Source organism: Rhinoderma darwinii (assembly GCF_050947455.1).
Source record: "Rhinoderma darwinii isolate aRhiDar2 chromosome 3 unlocalized genomic scaffold, aRhiDar2.hap1 SUPER_3_unloc_6, whole genome shotgun sequence".
Lineage (NCBI taxonomy): Eukaryota > Metazoa > Chordata > Amphibia > Anura > Rhinodermatidae > Rhinoderma > Rhinoderma darwinii.
Window position 1 is genome coordinate 2,166 of NW_027461749.1, and position 19,027 is coordinate 21,192.

At 35.9% G+C, this 19,027-nt stretch overlaps 1 long non-coding RNA gene across 1 annotated transcript in view; it reads right to left on the reverse strand.

The window, feature by feature from the left end:
• Nucleotides 1-249: 249 nt before the first annotated feature.
• The window catches only part of LOC142683547 (uncharacterized), a 225,577-nt gene continuing 206,799 nt past the window's right edge, over nucleotides 250-19,027 (reverse strand). The window contains exon 3 of the long non-coding RNA XR_012853967.1: nucleotides 250-310. This is a non-coding gene — a long non-coding RNA (uncharacterized LOC142683547). The remainder of the gene's footprint in view (nucleotides 311-19,027) is intronic.

The window sequence follows — 19,027 nt, forward strand, 5'->3', positions numbered from 1 at the left end:
GGACTGTTCCGTTGACTTGTCTGGACCACTTAGGGTCAATGGGTCAAATAAGACACAACTGTGCGAATAACCAACATTTGTGCAAAAACTGTTAACCCCTCTTTTCCCGCTCACACGTAAACATCACGGCACATAATCCTCCAGCAATACACAGACAGAGAGGATAATTCATCAAGAAAAGTTGAACAACATGCAAAATGCCCCAAAAAAAGAAGGAAGAAAAATTGAATCAAGAAAAGACTATGAGATCTACCTTCATCTGTAGTGTGCTGAGACTTTCTGGAGTCCTCCCGAGATTTGGAAAGGGGACCTGGAGGTCAAGGCGAAAAAAATATATATATAAAAAAGAAAAAAAGAAAAAATATAATAAGAAAAAAGAAAAGAAAAAAAAGATGAAAAACAAAAAGAAAAAAAATAACCGAGGGAGAGAGAGAAAGGGGGAAAGAGAGAAAGAAAAAAATAGGTTCAAGAAAAGGTCACCAAAAAACATCAACATCTTTTCTAAATATCAAAAAGAAAAAGCAAGTTTAGAAGATACAATTCTAGCGGGAGGAGAAGCTGAGGAGCAACGGACTGAAGAACCTGAGGTCAAAACAAAACGCAAAAGACCTCAATCACTGAGGAGTAAGGACACAAAAAGGGGCAAGAAAAGAGCGAGATTTCTCCAATCCTTGTATTTGGTATTATCCTTCATAACTCCTCCTTGGTCTCCATATATTATCTCCAGTTACTCCAGATAACCCCCTTATTACTCCATATCACTCCTCCTATTACTTCATATAAGTCCTCCTCTTTCTCCATATAACCCCTCCTATTACTTCATATAACTCCTCCTCTGTCTCCATATAATATCTCCAGTTACTCCAGATAACCCCCTATTACTCCATATAACTCCTCCTATTACTCCATATAACTCCTCCTATTACTTCATATAACTCCTCCTCTTTCACCATATAACCCCTCCTATTACTCCATATAACTCCTTCTATTACTTCATATAACTCCTCCTTGGTCTCCATATAATATCTCCAGTTACTCCAGATAACCCCCTATTACTCCATATCACTCCTCCTATTACTTCATATAACTCTTCCTCTTTCTCCATATAACCCCTCCTATTACTTCATATAACTCCTCCTCTTTCTCCATATAATATCTCGTTACTCCATATCACTCCTCCTATTACTTCATATAACTCCTCCTCTTTCTCAATATATAGAGTCCTGCCAAAATAAACGTTTAAAAATATTTTATTGGTATAATATTAAAAGTAGGGCACTAATGCCAAAAATTAGGCGTTGTTGTTGGCAAAACAGATCAAAGGTCCCTGAGATTTCTTTCTCCATATAACCCCTCCTATTACTTCATATAACTCCTACTCTTTCTCCATATAATATCTCCAGTTACTCCAGATAATCCCCCTATTACTCCATATAAACCCTCCTATTACTTCATATAACCCATCCTCTAACTCCATATAACCCCTCCTATTACTTCATATAACTCCTCCTCTTTCTCCATATAATATCTACAGTTACTCCAGATAACCCCCCCTATTACTCCATATCACTCCTCCTATTATTTAATATAACTTCTCCTTTTTCTCCATATAATATCTGCAGTTACTCCAGATAACCCCCCCTATTACTTCATATCACTCCTCCTATTACCCCATATAACCCCCACTATTACTTCATATAACTCCTCCTATTTCTCTATATAATATCACCAATTACTCCAGATAATCCCCCTGTTACCCCATATCACTCTTCCTATTACTCCATATCACTCCTCCTATTTCTTCATTCATCTCCTTTTATTACTCCATATTCCACCTCCTATTACTCCATATAACACCTTCTACACTACCATATTTCCCCTACTGTTACTCCATATAACACCATATTACTCCTCCTGATACTCCCTGTAACTCCTCCTAATACTCCATATCACTCCTCCTATTTCTTCATTTATCTAAATTTATTACTCCATATAACACCTCCTATACCTCCTTATAACTCCTCCTGTTAGGCCAAATAACGTCTCCTAAAACTTTATATAACTTCTCCTGTTACTCCATACATCACTCCTATTACTCTATATAACCCCTCCTATTACTCCATATAACCCCTCCTATTAGTCCATATAACCCCTCCTATTACTCTATATAACTCCTCCCATTACTCCATATAACCCGTCATTTTACTCCATTTAACCCCTCTTATTACTCCATATAACCCCTCCTATTACTCATATAACCCCTCCTGTTACTCCATATAACTCCTCCTATTACTCATAAAACCCCTCCTATTACTTCATATAACCCCTCCTATTAGTCCATATAACCCCTCCTATTACTCTATATAACTCCTCCCATTACTCCATATAACCCGTCATTTTACTCCATTTAACCCCTCTTATTACTCCATATAACACCTCCTGTTACTCCATATTACTCCTCCTATTACTCATAAAACCCTCCTATTACTCATATAACCCCTCCTATTACTCCATATAAGCCCTCCTATTACTCATATAACCCCTTATATTACTTCATATAACCCCTCCTATTGCTCCATGTAACTCCTCCTATTACTCCATATAACTCCTCCTATTACTCCTTATAACTCCTCCTATTACTCGATATAGCCCATTTGTTACTTCATATAATTCCTCCTATTACTTCATATAACCCCTCCTATTACTTCTGTTTCTCCCCATAACCCCTCCTATTACTCTATATCTCCTCCATATACCCCTCGTTTGTCTAGATAACTTACTCAATACCACTCCTGCTGTTACTCCACATATCCCTTTCCGTTACTCTATATAACGTCTTCTGTTATTACACCTAACCCCCTTACTACTCTATAAAACTCCCCTTGTTACTTTGTATAATCACTCCTATTACTCCATATTACTCCTATTACTCTATCAAACTCATTATTACTCCGTATAACTCCTCCTTTTACTCCAGAGAACTCCTCCTGTTATTCCATATAACTCCCATTACATTATATAACTCCTCCTATTACTCCATATAACTCCTCATATTACTCCATATAACTCTTCCTGATACTGCACATTCCCCTCTTGGAATTTCATATAATTCCATCAATTATATAATTTAACCTGTCCTATTACTTTTAAGAACTGCCACCGTTACTCTATATAACCCCTTTTGTTACTACATATATTTACTCCTGTTACTCCATATAACTCCTCCCATTACTCCATATAACCCCTCCTATTACTCCATATAACTCCTCCTATTACTCCATATAACTTCTCCTTTTACTCTATATAACTCCTCCTATTACTCTATATAACCCCTCCTATTACTCTATATAATTCCTCCTATTACTCTATATAACTCCTCCCATTACTCCATATAACCCCTCTTATTAATCCATATAACCCCTCCTATTACTCATATTACCCCTCCTATTACTTTATATAACCCCTCCTATTACTCCATATAACTCCTCCTATTACTCCATATAACTCCTCCTATTACTCCATATAACTCCTCCTATTACTCCATATAACGCCTCCTATTACTCCATATAACTCTTACTGATACTGCACATGCCCCTCTTGGCATTTCATATAATTCCATCAATTACTTAATTTAACCTGTCCTATTACTTTATAGAACTGCCACTGTTACTCTATATAACCCCTTTTGCTACTACATATATTTACTCCTGTTACTCCATATAACTCCTCCTATTACTGCTATATTACACTTTCTGTTATTCCATATAGCCCCTCCTATTACTTCATAAACGTTATCCTATCACTCTGTAAAACGTCACCTATTACACCATATAAACCCTCTCTGTTACTCCATTTACCCCCCACCATTATTGCATATAACTTTTTTTTAACTTTATATACCCCTTTTGTTTCTTCATATATTTTCTCCTATTATTAAAAAAACTCCTCGTATTACTCCATATAACTCCTCATTACTCCATATAAACCCTCCTGTCATTCCATATAATTCTTCATTACTCCATATAACTTCTCATGTCACTCCATATAACCCCTCATATTACTCCCTATATCTCCTCCAAATACTTCATATACTTCGCCTTCTTGCTCCATATACCCCTCCTTTAACTCTATATAACCCCTCCTATAACACTATATAACTCATCCTATAACATCATATAACCCCTCCTATAGCACTATATAACCCCTCCTATAACACTATATAACCCCTCCTATAGCACTATATAACCCCTCCTATAACACTGTATAACCCCACATATAGCAATATATAACCCCTCCAATAAAACTATATAACCCCTCCTATAACACTATATAACTCCTCCTATAACACTACATAGCCGCTCCTATAACACTATATAACCCCTCCTATAAAACTATATAACTCCTCCTATAACACTATATAACCCCTCCTATAACACTATATAACCACTCCGATAACACTATATAATCCCTCCTATAACACTATATAACTCTATATAACCCCTTCTATAACACTATATAACCCCTCCTATAACACTATATAACACCTCCTATAACACTATATAACCCCTCCTATAACACTGTATAACCCCACATATAGCAATATATAACCCCTCCAATAAAACTATATAACCCCTCCTATAACACTATATAACACCTCCTATAACACTATATAACACCTCTTATGACACTATATAATCCCTCCTATAACACTTTATAACCCCTCCTATAACACTATAAAACTCCTCCTATAACACTATATAACCCCTCCTATAACACTATATAACCGCCCCTATAACACTATATAACCCCTCCAATAGCACTATATGACCTCTCCTATATGACTATATAAACCCTCCTATAACACTATAAAACCCCTCCTGTAACACTATATAACCCATCCTATAGCACTATATAACCCCTCCAATATAACTATATAAACCCTCCTATAGCACTATATAACCCCTCGTATAACACTATATAAACCCTCCTATAACACTATATAACCCCTCCTATAACACTATATAACCCCTCCTATAGCACTATATTAGCCCTCCTATAACACTATATAACCCCTGCTATAACACTATATAACTCATCTTATAACACTATATAACCTCCCCTATAACACTATATAACCCCTTCTATAACACGATATAACCCATCCTATAACACTATACCTCCTATATACTATAGCACTGTATAACCCCTCCTATAGCACTATATAACCCCTCCTATAACACTATATAACCCCTCCTATAACACTATATAACCCCTCCTATATAACTACATAACCCCTCCTATAACACTATATAACTCCTCCTATAACACTATATAACCCCTCCTATAACAATATATAACTCCTCCTATATCACTATATAACCCCTCCTATAACATTATATAACTCCTCCTTTAACACTATATAACTCCTCCTATAACACTATAAAAGCTCCCCTATAACACTATATAACCCCTCCTATAACATGATATAACCCATTATATAACACCATTTAACTCCTCCTATAACACTATACCTCCTATATCCTATAGCACTGTATAACCCTTCCTATAGCACTATATAACCCTTCCTATAACACTATATAACGTCTCCTCTAAAACTATAAAACCCCTCCTATAACACTATATAAGTCCTCCTATAACACTATATAACCCCTCCTATAACACTATATAACCCCTCCTATAACACTATATAACCTCCCCTATAAAACTATATAACCTCTCCTATAACACGATATAACCCCTCCTATACCACCATTTAACCCCTCCTATAACACAATATATCCGCTCCTATAACAATATATAACACTATATAATCCCTCCTATAGCACTATATAACGCTTACTATAACACTATATAACCCCTCCATTAGAACTATATGACCTCTCCTATATAACTATATAAACCCTCCTATAACACTATAAAACCCCTCCTGTAACACTATATAACCCCTCCTATAACACTATCTAACCCCTCCTCTAACTATATAAAACCTCTCCTATAACACTATATAACCCCTCCTATAACAGTATATAACTCCTCCTATAATACTATATAACCCCTCTAATAGCACAATATTAGCCCTGCTATAACACTATATAACCCCTGCTATAACACTATATAACTCATTCTTTAACACTATATAATCTCTCCTATAACACTATATAACCCCTACTATAACACGATATAACCCATCATATAACACCATTTAACCACTCCTATAACACTATACCTCCTATATCCTATAGCACTGTATAACGCCTCCTATAGCACTATATAACCCTTCCTATAACACTATATAACCCCTCCTATAACACTATAAAACCCCTGCTTTAGCACTATATAACCCCTCCTATAACACTATATAACCCCTCCTATATAAATATATAAACCCTCCTATAACACTGTACGACCCCTCCTATATAACTATATAAACCCTCCTATAACACTATATAACCCCTCCTATAACACTATATAACCCCTCCTATAACACTGCATAACCCCTCCTATAACACTGTATAACCCCTCCTATAAAACTATATAACCTCTCCTATAGCACTATATAACCCGTCCTATAACACTATATAACCCCTCCTATAACACCATTTAACCACGCCTATAACAGTTTACCTCCTATATCCTATAGCACTGTATAACCCCTCCTATAGCACTATATAACCCTTCCTATAACACTATATAACCCTTCCTATAACACTATATAACCCCTCCTAGAGCACTATATAACCCATCCTATAGCACTATATAACCCCTCCTATATAACTATATAAACCCTCCTATAGCACTATATAACCCCTCCTATATAAATATATAAACCCTCCTATAACACTATATAACCCCTCCTATAACACTATATAACCCCTCCTATAACACTGCATAACCCCTCCTATAACACTGTATAACCCCTCCTATAAAACTATATAACCTCTCCTATAGCACTATATAACCCGTCCTATAACACTATATAACCCCTCCTATAACACCATTTAACCACGCCTATAACAGTTTACCTCCTATATCCTATAGCACTGTATAACCCCTCCTATAGCACTATATAACCCTTCCTATAACACTATATAACCCTTCCTATAACACTATATAACCCCTCCTATAACACTATATAATCCCTCCTATATAAATATATCACCCCTCCTATAACACTGTATAACCCCTCCTATAACACTGTATAATCCCTCCTATAAAACTATATAACCCCTCCTATAGCACTATATAACCCCTCCTTTAACACTATATAACCCCTCCTATAACAGAATATAACCCTAATATAACCCTCCTATAACACTATATAACCCCTCCTATACCACCATAACCCCTCCTATAACATTATATAACCCCTCCTATAGCACTATATAACTCCTCCTATAAAACTATGTAACCCCTTCTATAACACTATATAACCCCTCCTATAACACTATATAACCTCCCCTATAACACTATATAACACCTCTTATGACACTATATAACCCCTCCTATATCACTATATAACCCCTCCTATAACATTAAATAACCCCTCCTATAACACTATATAACCCCTCCTATAACACTATATATCCCCTTCTATAACACTATATAACCCCTCCTATAATACTAAATAACCCCTCTTATATCATTATATAACCCCTCCTATAACAATATATAATCCCTCCTATAACACTATATCACCCCTCCTATAACACTATATAACCCCTCCTATAAAACCATTTAACACCTCCTATAACACACTAGATCCTATATCCTATAGCACTGTATAACCCCTCCTATAGCACTATATAACCCTTCCTATAACACTATATAACCCCCTCTTATAACAATATATAACCCCTCCTATAACACTATAAAACCCCTCATGTAGCACTATAAAACCCCTCCTATAACACTATATAACCCCTGCTATAGCACTATATAACCACTACTATATAAACCCTCCTATAACACTTTATATCCCCTCCTATAACACTATATAACTCCTCCTATAACACTATATAACCTCCCCTATAACACTATATAACCCCTCCTATAACACAATATAACCTATCTTATAACACTATATAACCCATTCTATAACACTATATAAACTCCCCTATAACTCTATATAACCCCTCATATAACACGATATAACTCATCGTATAACACCATTTAACCCCTCCTATAACACTATATATCCGGTCCTATAACACTGTATAACACTATATAACCCTCCTGTAGCACCATATAACCCCTCATATAGCACTATATAACCCCTCCTCTAACAATATAAAACCCCTCCTATAGCACTATATAACCCCTCCTATAACACTATATAACCCCTCCTATAGAACTATATTAGCCCTCCTATAATACTATATAACCCCTGCTACAACACTATATAACTCATCTTATAACACTATATAACCTCCCCTATAACACTATATAACCCCTTCTATAACAAGATATAACCCATCCTATAACACCATTTAGCCCCTCCTATAACACTATATAACTCCTCCTATAACACTATATAATCCCTCCTATAACAATATATAACTCCTCCTTTAACACTATATAACTCCCCCTATAACACTATATAAACTCCCCTATAACATTATATAACCCCTCCTATAACACTATATAACCCATGCTATAACACTATATAAACTCCCCTATAACTCTATATAACCCCTCCTATAACACTATATAACCCATCCTATAACACCATTTAACCCCTCCTATAACACTATATATCCGGTCCTATAACACTATATAACACTATATAACCCTACTGTAGCACTATATAACCCCTCCTATAGCACTATATAACCCCTCCTATAACATGATATAACCTATTATATAACACCATTTAACCCCTCCTATAACACTATACCTCCTATATCCTATAGCACTGTATAACGCTTCCTATAGCACTATATAACCCTTCCTATAACACTATAAAACCCCTCCTATAACACTATATAAGTCCTCCTATAACACTATATAACCCCTCCTATAACACTATATAACTCCTCTTATATCTCTATATAACCCCTCCTATAACACTATATAATCCCCTCCTATAACACTATATAACTCCTCCTAAAACACTATATAACCCCTCCTTTAACACTATATAAACCTCCTAGAACATTAAATAACCCCTCCTATAACACTATATAACCATCCTATAACACTATGTAACCCTCCTATAACACTATATAACCCCTTCTATAACACTATATAACCCCTCTTATAACACTATATAACCCCTCCTATAACACTGTATAACCATCCTATAACACTATGTAACCCTCCTATAACACTATATAACCCCTTCTATAACACTATATAACCCCACATATAACACTATATAAACTCCCCTATAACTCTATATAACCCCTCCTATAACACTATAAATAATCCCTCCTATAACACTATATAACTCTTTCTATAACACTGTATAACCCCTCCTATAACACTATATAACCCCTCCTATAACACTATATAACCCCTCCTATAACACTATATAACGCCTCTTATAATACTATATAAACCCTCCTATAATACTATATAACCCCTCCTATAACACTATATAACCCCTCCTATAACACTATATAACCCCTCCCATAACACTATATAACCCCTTTTATAACACTATATAACCCCTTCTATAACACTATATAACCCCTCCTATAACACTATATAACCCCTTCTATAACACTATATAACCCCTCCTATAACACTATACAACCCCGCCTAAAACACTATATAGTTTCTCCTATAACACTATATAATGCCTCCTATAACACTATATAACCCTCCTATAACACTATATAACCCCTCCTATAACACTATATAACCCCTCCTATAACACGATATATAATCCCTTCTATAACACTATATAACCCCTCCTATAACACATTATAACCCCTCCTATAACACTACATAACCCTCCTATAAAGCTACATAACCCCTCGTATAATATTATATAATCCCTTTTATAACACTACATAACCCCTCCTATAACACTATATAACCCCTCCTATAACACTTTATAACCCCTCCTATAACACTACATAACCTTCCTATAAAACTACATAACCCCTCGAATAATATTATTATATAACCCCTCCTATAACACTATATAACCCCTCCTATAACACTATATAACCTCTCCTATAACACTATATAACCCCTCCTATAACACTATATAACCTCTCCAATAACACTATATAACCCCTCCTATAACACTATATAACCTCTCCAATAACACTATATAACCCTCCTATAACATTATATGATCCCTTTTATAACACTATATAACCCCTTCTATCACACTATGTAACCCCTCCTATAACACTATACAACCCCTCCTATAACACTATATAACCCCTCCTTTAACACTTTATAACCCCTCCTATAACACTTTATAACCCCTCCTATAACACTACATAACCCTCCTATAAAACTACATAACCCCTCGTATAATATTATATAACCCCTCCTATAACACTATATAACCCCTCCTATAACACGATATAACCCTCCTATAACATTATATAATCCCGTTTATAACACTATATAACCCCTTCTATAACACTATGTAACCCCTCCTATAACACGATATAATCCCCTCCTATAACACTATATAACTCCTCCTATAACACTATATAACCCCTCCTTTAACACTATATAACCCTCCTAGAACATTAAATAACCCCTCCTATAACACTATGTAACCCTCCTATAACACTTTATAACCCCTTCTATAACACTATATAACCCCTCTTATAACACTATATAACCCCTCCTATAACACTGTATAACCATCCTATAACACTATGTAACCCTCCTATAACACTATATAAACCCTCCTATAACACTATAAATAATCCCTCCTATAACACTATATAACTCTTTCTATAACACTATATAACCCCTCCTATAACACTGTATAACCCCTCCTATAACACTATATAATGCCTCCTATAATACTATATAAACCCTCCTATAATACTATATAACCCCTTCCTATAGCACTGTATAACCCCTCCAATAGCACTATATAACCCCTCCCATAACACTATATAACCCATGCTATAACACTATATAACCCCTCCTATAACACTATATAACCCCTCCTATAACACGATATATAATCCCTTCTATAACACTATATAACCCCTCCTATAACACATTATAACCTCTCCTATAACACTACATAACCCTCCTATAAAACTACATAACCCCTCGTATAATATTATATAACCCCTCCTATAACACTATATAACTCCTCCTATAACACTATATAACCCTCCTATAACATTATTTAATCCCTTTTATAACACTATATAACCCCTTCTATAACACTATGTAACCCATCCTATAACACTATACAACCCCTCCTATAACACTATATAACCCCTCCTATAACACTATACAACCCCTCCTATAACACTATATAACCCCTCCTATAACACTATACAACCCCTCCTATAACACTATATAACCCCTCCTTTAACACTTTATAACCCCTCCTATAACACTATATAACCCCTCCTATAACAAATTATAACCCCTCCTATAACACTATATAACCCCTCCTTTAACACTATATAACCCCTCTTATAACATTATATTACCCCTCCTATAACACAATATAACCCTCAAATAACACTATATAACCCTTCTATAACACCATAACCCCTCCTATAAAACTATATAACCCCTCCTATAACACAATAAACAAGAAATCAGCAGCTTAACCAACAGAGTTCCTCCAGAGGGGATCAAGCATGCTTGACAAACACCCTATTGGGGGTTGAAACGTTGCAGTTTTTATGCTTGGTAAATAAATCTTCTATTTTTTGGATTCCTAAATGCTGCAGTCCTTTCTTCTACTGCTCTGTACAAGTTGTCCTGTTGGACCATTGACAGTTTTACTGCTTGCACCGTCCAAGATAGGGATTTCTACCTTAAAAATCCCTCTGGAGGAACTCTGTTGGTTGAGCGCTGCAGTCATTTCTTCTACTGCCCTCCTATAACACGATATAAGCCCTCCTATAACACAATAAAACTCGTCCTATATGACTATATAAACTATCCTATAACACTATATAACCCCTCCTATGACATTATATAACCCCTCCTATAACACTGTATAATCCCTCCTATAAAACTATATAACCCCTCCTATAACACTATATAGATTCTCCTATAACACTAAATAACTCCTCCTATATAACTATATAACCCCTCCTATACCACGATTTAACCCCTCCTACAACACACTATATAACCCCTTCTATATCACTATATAAACCCTCCTATAACACTATATAACCCCTCCTATAACACTATATAACCCCTCCTATAACACTATATAACCCCTCCTATAACACTATATAACCCCTCCTATAACACTATATAACCTCTCCTATAACACTATATAACCCCTCGTATAATATTATATAATCCCTCCTCTTGCACTATATAACCCCATCTATAACACTGTATAACCCCTCCTATAACACTATATAACCTCTCCAATAACACTATATAACCTTTCCTATAACACTATATAACCTCTCCAATAACACTATATAACCCCTCCTATAACACTAAATAACCCCTTCTATAACACTATATAACCTCTCCTATAACAATATATAACCCCTCCTATAACCCTATATAATCCGTCCTATAACACTATATATCTCCTCCTATAACACTATATATCTCCTCCTATAACACTATATAACTCCTCCTATAGCACTATATAACCCCTCTTATAACACTAAATAACCCCTTCTATAACACTTTATAACCCCTCCTATAACACTATATAACCCCTCCTATAACACTATATAACCTCTCCTATAACACTATATAACCCCTCCTATAACACTATATAACCTCTCCAATAACACGATATAACCCCTCCTATAGCACTGTATAAACCCTCCTATATAACAATATAAACCGTCCTATAACACTATATAACCCCTCCTATAACACTATATAACCCCTCCTATAACACTATATAACCCCTACTATAACAAGGTGAAACCCGTTCTATTACACTATATAACCCCTCCTAAAACACTTTATAATCCCTCCTATAACACTATATAACCCCTTCTATAACACTGTATGACCCCTCCTATAACACTATATAACCCATCCTATAACACTATATAACTCCTCCTATTACACTATATAACCTCTCCTATAACAATATATAACCCCTCCTATAACACTATATAACCCCTCCTATAACACTATATAACCCCTCCTAAAACACTATATAACCCCTCCTATAACACTATGTAACCCTCCTATAACACTATATAACCCTTTCCTAAAACACTATATAACCTCTCCTATAACAATATATAAACCCTCCTATAACACTGTATAACTCCTCTTATAACACTATATAACCCCTCCTATAACAATATATAACCTCTCCAATAACACTATATAACCCCTCCTATAACACTATATAACCTCTCCTATAACACTATATAACCCCTCCTATAACACTATATAACCTCTCCAATAACACTATATAACCCCTCCTATAACACTATATAACCTCTCCAATAACACTATATAACTCCTCCCATAACACTATATAACCCCTTCTATAACACTATATAACTCCTCCTATAACACTATATAACCCCTCCCATAACACTAAATAGCCCCTCCTATGACATTATATAACCCCTCCTATAACAATATATAACCCCTCCTATAACACTATATAACCCCTTCTATAACACTGTATGACCCCTCCTATAACACTACATAACCCATCCTATAACACTATATAACCTCTCCTATAACAATACATAACCCCTCCTATAACAATATATAACCCATCCTATAACACTGTATAACCCCTCCTATAACACTATATAACCCCTCCTATAACACTATATAACCTCTCCAATAACACTATATAACCCCTCCTATAACACTATATAACCCCTCCTATAACAATATATAACCTCTCCAATAACACTATATAACCCCTCCTATAACACTATATAACCCCTCCTAAAACACTATATAACCTCTCCTATAACAATATATAACCCCTCCTATAACACTGTATAACTCCTCTTATAACACTATATAACCCCTCCTATAACAATATATAACCTCTCCAATAACACTATATAACCCCTCCTATAACACTATATAACCTCTCCTATAACACTATATAACCCCTCCTATAACACTATATAACCTCTCCAATAACACTATATAACCCCTCCTATAACACTATGTAACCCCTCCTATATCACTATATAACCTCTCCAATAACACTATATAACTCCTCCTATAACACTATATAACCCCTTCTATAACACTATATAACTCCTCCTATAACACTATATAACCCCTCCCATAACACTAAATAACCCCTCCTATGACATTATATAAACCCTCCTCTAGCACTATATAACCCCTCCTATAACACTGCATAACCCCTCCTATAACTCTATGTAACTCCTTCTTTAACACTATATAACTCCTCCTATAACACTATATAACCTCCCCTATAACACTATATAACCCCTCCTATAACAAGATTTAACCCCTCCTATAACACTATATAACCCCTCCTATAACACTATATAACCTCTCCAATAACACTATATAACTCCTCTTATAACACTATATAACCCCTCCTATAACAATATATAACCTCTCCAATAACACTATATAACCCCTCCTATAACACTGTATAACCTCTCCTATAACACTATATAACCCCTCCTATAACACTATATAACCTCTCCTATAACACTATATAACCCCTCCTATAACACTATATAACCTCTCCAATAACACTATATAACCCCTCCTATAACACTATATAACCTCTCCAATAACACTATATAACTCCTCCTATAACACTATATAACCCCTTCTATAACACTATATAACTCCTCCTATAACACTATATAACCCCTCCCATAACACTAAATAACCCCTCCTATGACATTATATAAACCCTCCTCTAGCAGTATATAACCCCTCCTATAACACTGTATAACCCCTCCTATATCACTATATAATCCCTCCTATGAGATTATATAACCCCTGCTATAACGCTATATAGCTCCTCCTATAACACTAAATAACTCCTCCTATAACTCTATGTAACTCCTTCTTTATCACTATATAACTCCTCCTATAACACTATATAACCTACCCTATAACACTATATAACCCCTCCTATAACAAGATTTAACCCCTCCTATAACACTATATAACCCCTCCTATAACACTATATAACCCCTCCTATAACTCTATATAACTCCTCCTATAACACTATATAACCCCTCCTATATCACTATATAACTCCTCCTATAACACTATATAACCCCTTCTATAACACGATATAACCCATCCTATATCACTATATAACCCCTCCTATAACACTATGTAACCCTCCTATATCACTGTATAACCCCTCCTATAGCACTATATAACCCTTCCTATAACACTATATAACCCCTTCTCTAAAAATATTAAACCCCTACTATAGCACTATATAAACCCTTCTATAACACCATATAACCCCTCTTATAACACTATATAACCCCTTCTATAACACTATATAACTCCTGCTATAACACTATATAACCCCTCCCATAACACTAAATCACCCCTCCTATGACAGTATATAAACCCTCCTCTAGCACTATATAATTCCTCCTATAACACTGTATAACCCCTCCTATGACATTATATAACCCCTGCTATAACACTATATACCTCCTATAACATATAAATAACTCCTCCTATATAACTATATAACCCCTCCTATACCACGATTTAACCCCTCCTACAACACTATATAACCCCTTCTATATCACTATATAACCCCTCCTATAACACTATATAACCCCTCCAATAACACTATATAACCTCTCCTATAACACTATATAACCTCTCCTATAACACTATATAACCCCTCGTATAATATTATATAATCCCTCCTCTAGCACTATATAACCCCATCTATAACACTGTATAACCCCTCCTATATCACTATATAACCTCTCCAATAACACTATATAACCTTTCCTATAACACTATATAACCTCTCCAATAACACTATATAACCCCTCCTATAACACTATATAACCTCTCCTATAACAATATATAACCCCTCCTATAACCCTATATAATCCGTCCTATAACACTATATATCTCCTCCTATAACACGATATAACTCCTCCTATAGCACTATATAACCCCTCCCATAACACTATATAACCCCTCCTATAGCACTATATAACCCCTCCTATATAACTATATAAACCGTCCTATAACACTATATAACCCTTCCTATAACACTATATAACCCCTCCTATAACACTATATAACTCCTTCTATAACACTATATAACCCCTCCCATAACACTAAATAACCCCTTCTATGACATTATATAACCCCTCCTATAACATTATATAACCCCTCCTATAACACTATATAACCCTCCTATATAACTATATAACCCCTCCTATAACACTATATAACCCCTCCCATAACACTAAATAACCCCTTCTATGACATTATATAACCCCTCCTATAACACTATATAACCCTCCTATATAACTATATAACTCCTCCTATAACACTATATAACCCCTCCCATAACACTAAATAACCCCTTCTATGACATTATATAACCCCTCCTATAACATTATATAACCCCTCCTATAACACTATATAACCCTCCTATATAACTATATAACCCCTCCTATAACACTATATAACCCCTCCTATAATACTATATAACCCCTCCTATATAACACTATTTAGCTCCTCCTGTAACACTAAATAACTCCTCCTATAGCACTATATAACCCCTCCTATAACACGATTTAACCCCTCATATAACACTATATAACCCCTCCTATATCACTATATAACCCCTCCTATAACACTATATAACCCCTCCTATAACACGATATAACCCCTCCTATAACACAATAAAACTCATCCTATATGACTATATAAACTATCCTATAATACTATATTACCCCTCCTTTAACACTATATAACCCCTCCCATAACAATATAACTCCTCCTATTTCACGATATATCCCCTGCTATAACACTATATAACCTCTCCTATAACACTTTATAACCCCTCCTATAACGTTATATAATCCCTTCTATAACACTATATAACCCCTTCTATAACACTATATACAGTGAAGGAAATAAGTATTTGATCCCTTGCTGATTTTGTAAGTTTGCCCACTGTCAAAGTCATGAACAGTCTAGAATTTTTAGGCTAGGTTAATTTTACCAGTGAGAGATAAAAAAAAAAGAAAATCACATTGTCAAAATTATATATATTTATTTGCATTGTGCACAGAGAAATAAGTATTTGATCCCTTTGGCAAACAAGACTTAATACTTGGTGGCAAAACCCTTGTTGGCAAGCACAGCAGTCAGACGTTTTTTGTAGTTGATGATGAGGTTTGCACACATGTTAGATGGAATTTTGGCCCACTCCTCTTTGCAGACCATCTGTAAATCATTAAGATTTCGAGGCTGTCGCTTGGCAACTCGGATCTTCAGCTCCCTCCATAAATTTTCGATGGGATTAAGGTCTGGAGACTGGCTAGGCCACTCCATGACCTTAATGTGCTTCTTTTTGAGCCTCTCCTTTGTTGCCTTGGCTGTATGTTTCGGGTCATTGTCATGCTGGAAGACCCAGCCACGAGCCATTTTTAATGTCCTGTGGAGGGAAGGAGGTTGTCACTCAGGATTTGACGGTACATGGCTCCATCCATTCTCCCATTGATGCGGTGAAGTAGTCCTGTGTCCTTAGCAGAGAAACACCCCCAAAACATAATGTTTCCACCTCCATGCTTGACAGTGGGGACAGTGTTCTTTGGGTCATAGGCAGCATTTCTCTTCCTCCAAACACCGCGAGTTGAGTTAATGCCAAAGAGCTCAATTTTAGTCTCATCTGACCACAGCACCTTCTCCCAATCACTCTCAGAATCATCCAGATGTTCATTTACAAACTTCAGACGGGCCTGTACATGTGCCTTCTTGAGCAGGGGGACCTTGCGGGCACTGCAGGATTGTAATGTGTTACCAATGGTTTTCTTGGTGACTGTGGTCCCAGCTGCCTTGAGATCATTAACAAGTTCCCCCCGTGTAGTTTTCGGCTGAGCTCTCACCTTCCTCAGGATCAAGGATACCCCACGAGGTGAGATTTTGCATGGAGCCCCAGATCGATGTCGATTGACAGTCATTTTGTATGTCTTCCATTTTCTTACTATTGCACCAGCAGTTGTCTCCTTCTCACCCAGCGTCTTACTTATGGTTTTGTAGCCCATTCCAGCCTTGTGCAGGTCTATGATCTTGTCCCTGACCTCCTTAGAAAGCTCTTTGGTCTTGCCCATGTTGTAGAGGTTAGAGTCAGACTGATCATTGAGTCTGTGGACAGGAGTCTCTTATACAGGTGACCATGTAAGAGCTGTCTATAATGCAGGCACCAAGTTGATTTGGAGCGTGTAACTGGTCTGGAGGAGGCTGAACTCTTAATGGTTGGTCGGGGGTCACATACTTATTTCTCTGTGCACAATGCAAATAAATATATATCATTTTGACAATGTGATTTTCAGTTTTGTTTTTTTTTATATAATCTATCTCTCACTGGTAAAATTAACCTAGCCTAAAAATTCGAGACTGTTCATGACTTTGACAGTGGGCAAAATCAGCAAGGGATCAAATACTTATTTCCTTCACTGTAACCCCTCCTATAACACTATATAACCCCTTCTATAACACTATATAACCCCTCCTATAACATTATATATCCCCTTCTGTATTACTACCGTGTTTCCCCGATAGTAAGACACCCCCGATTGTAAGACGTATCGGGGGTTTCAGGGGGGTCGGCTAATATAAGCCGTACCCCGAAAGTAAGACATATGTCTTACTTTCGGGGAAA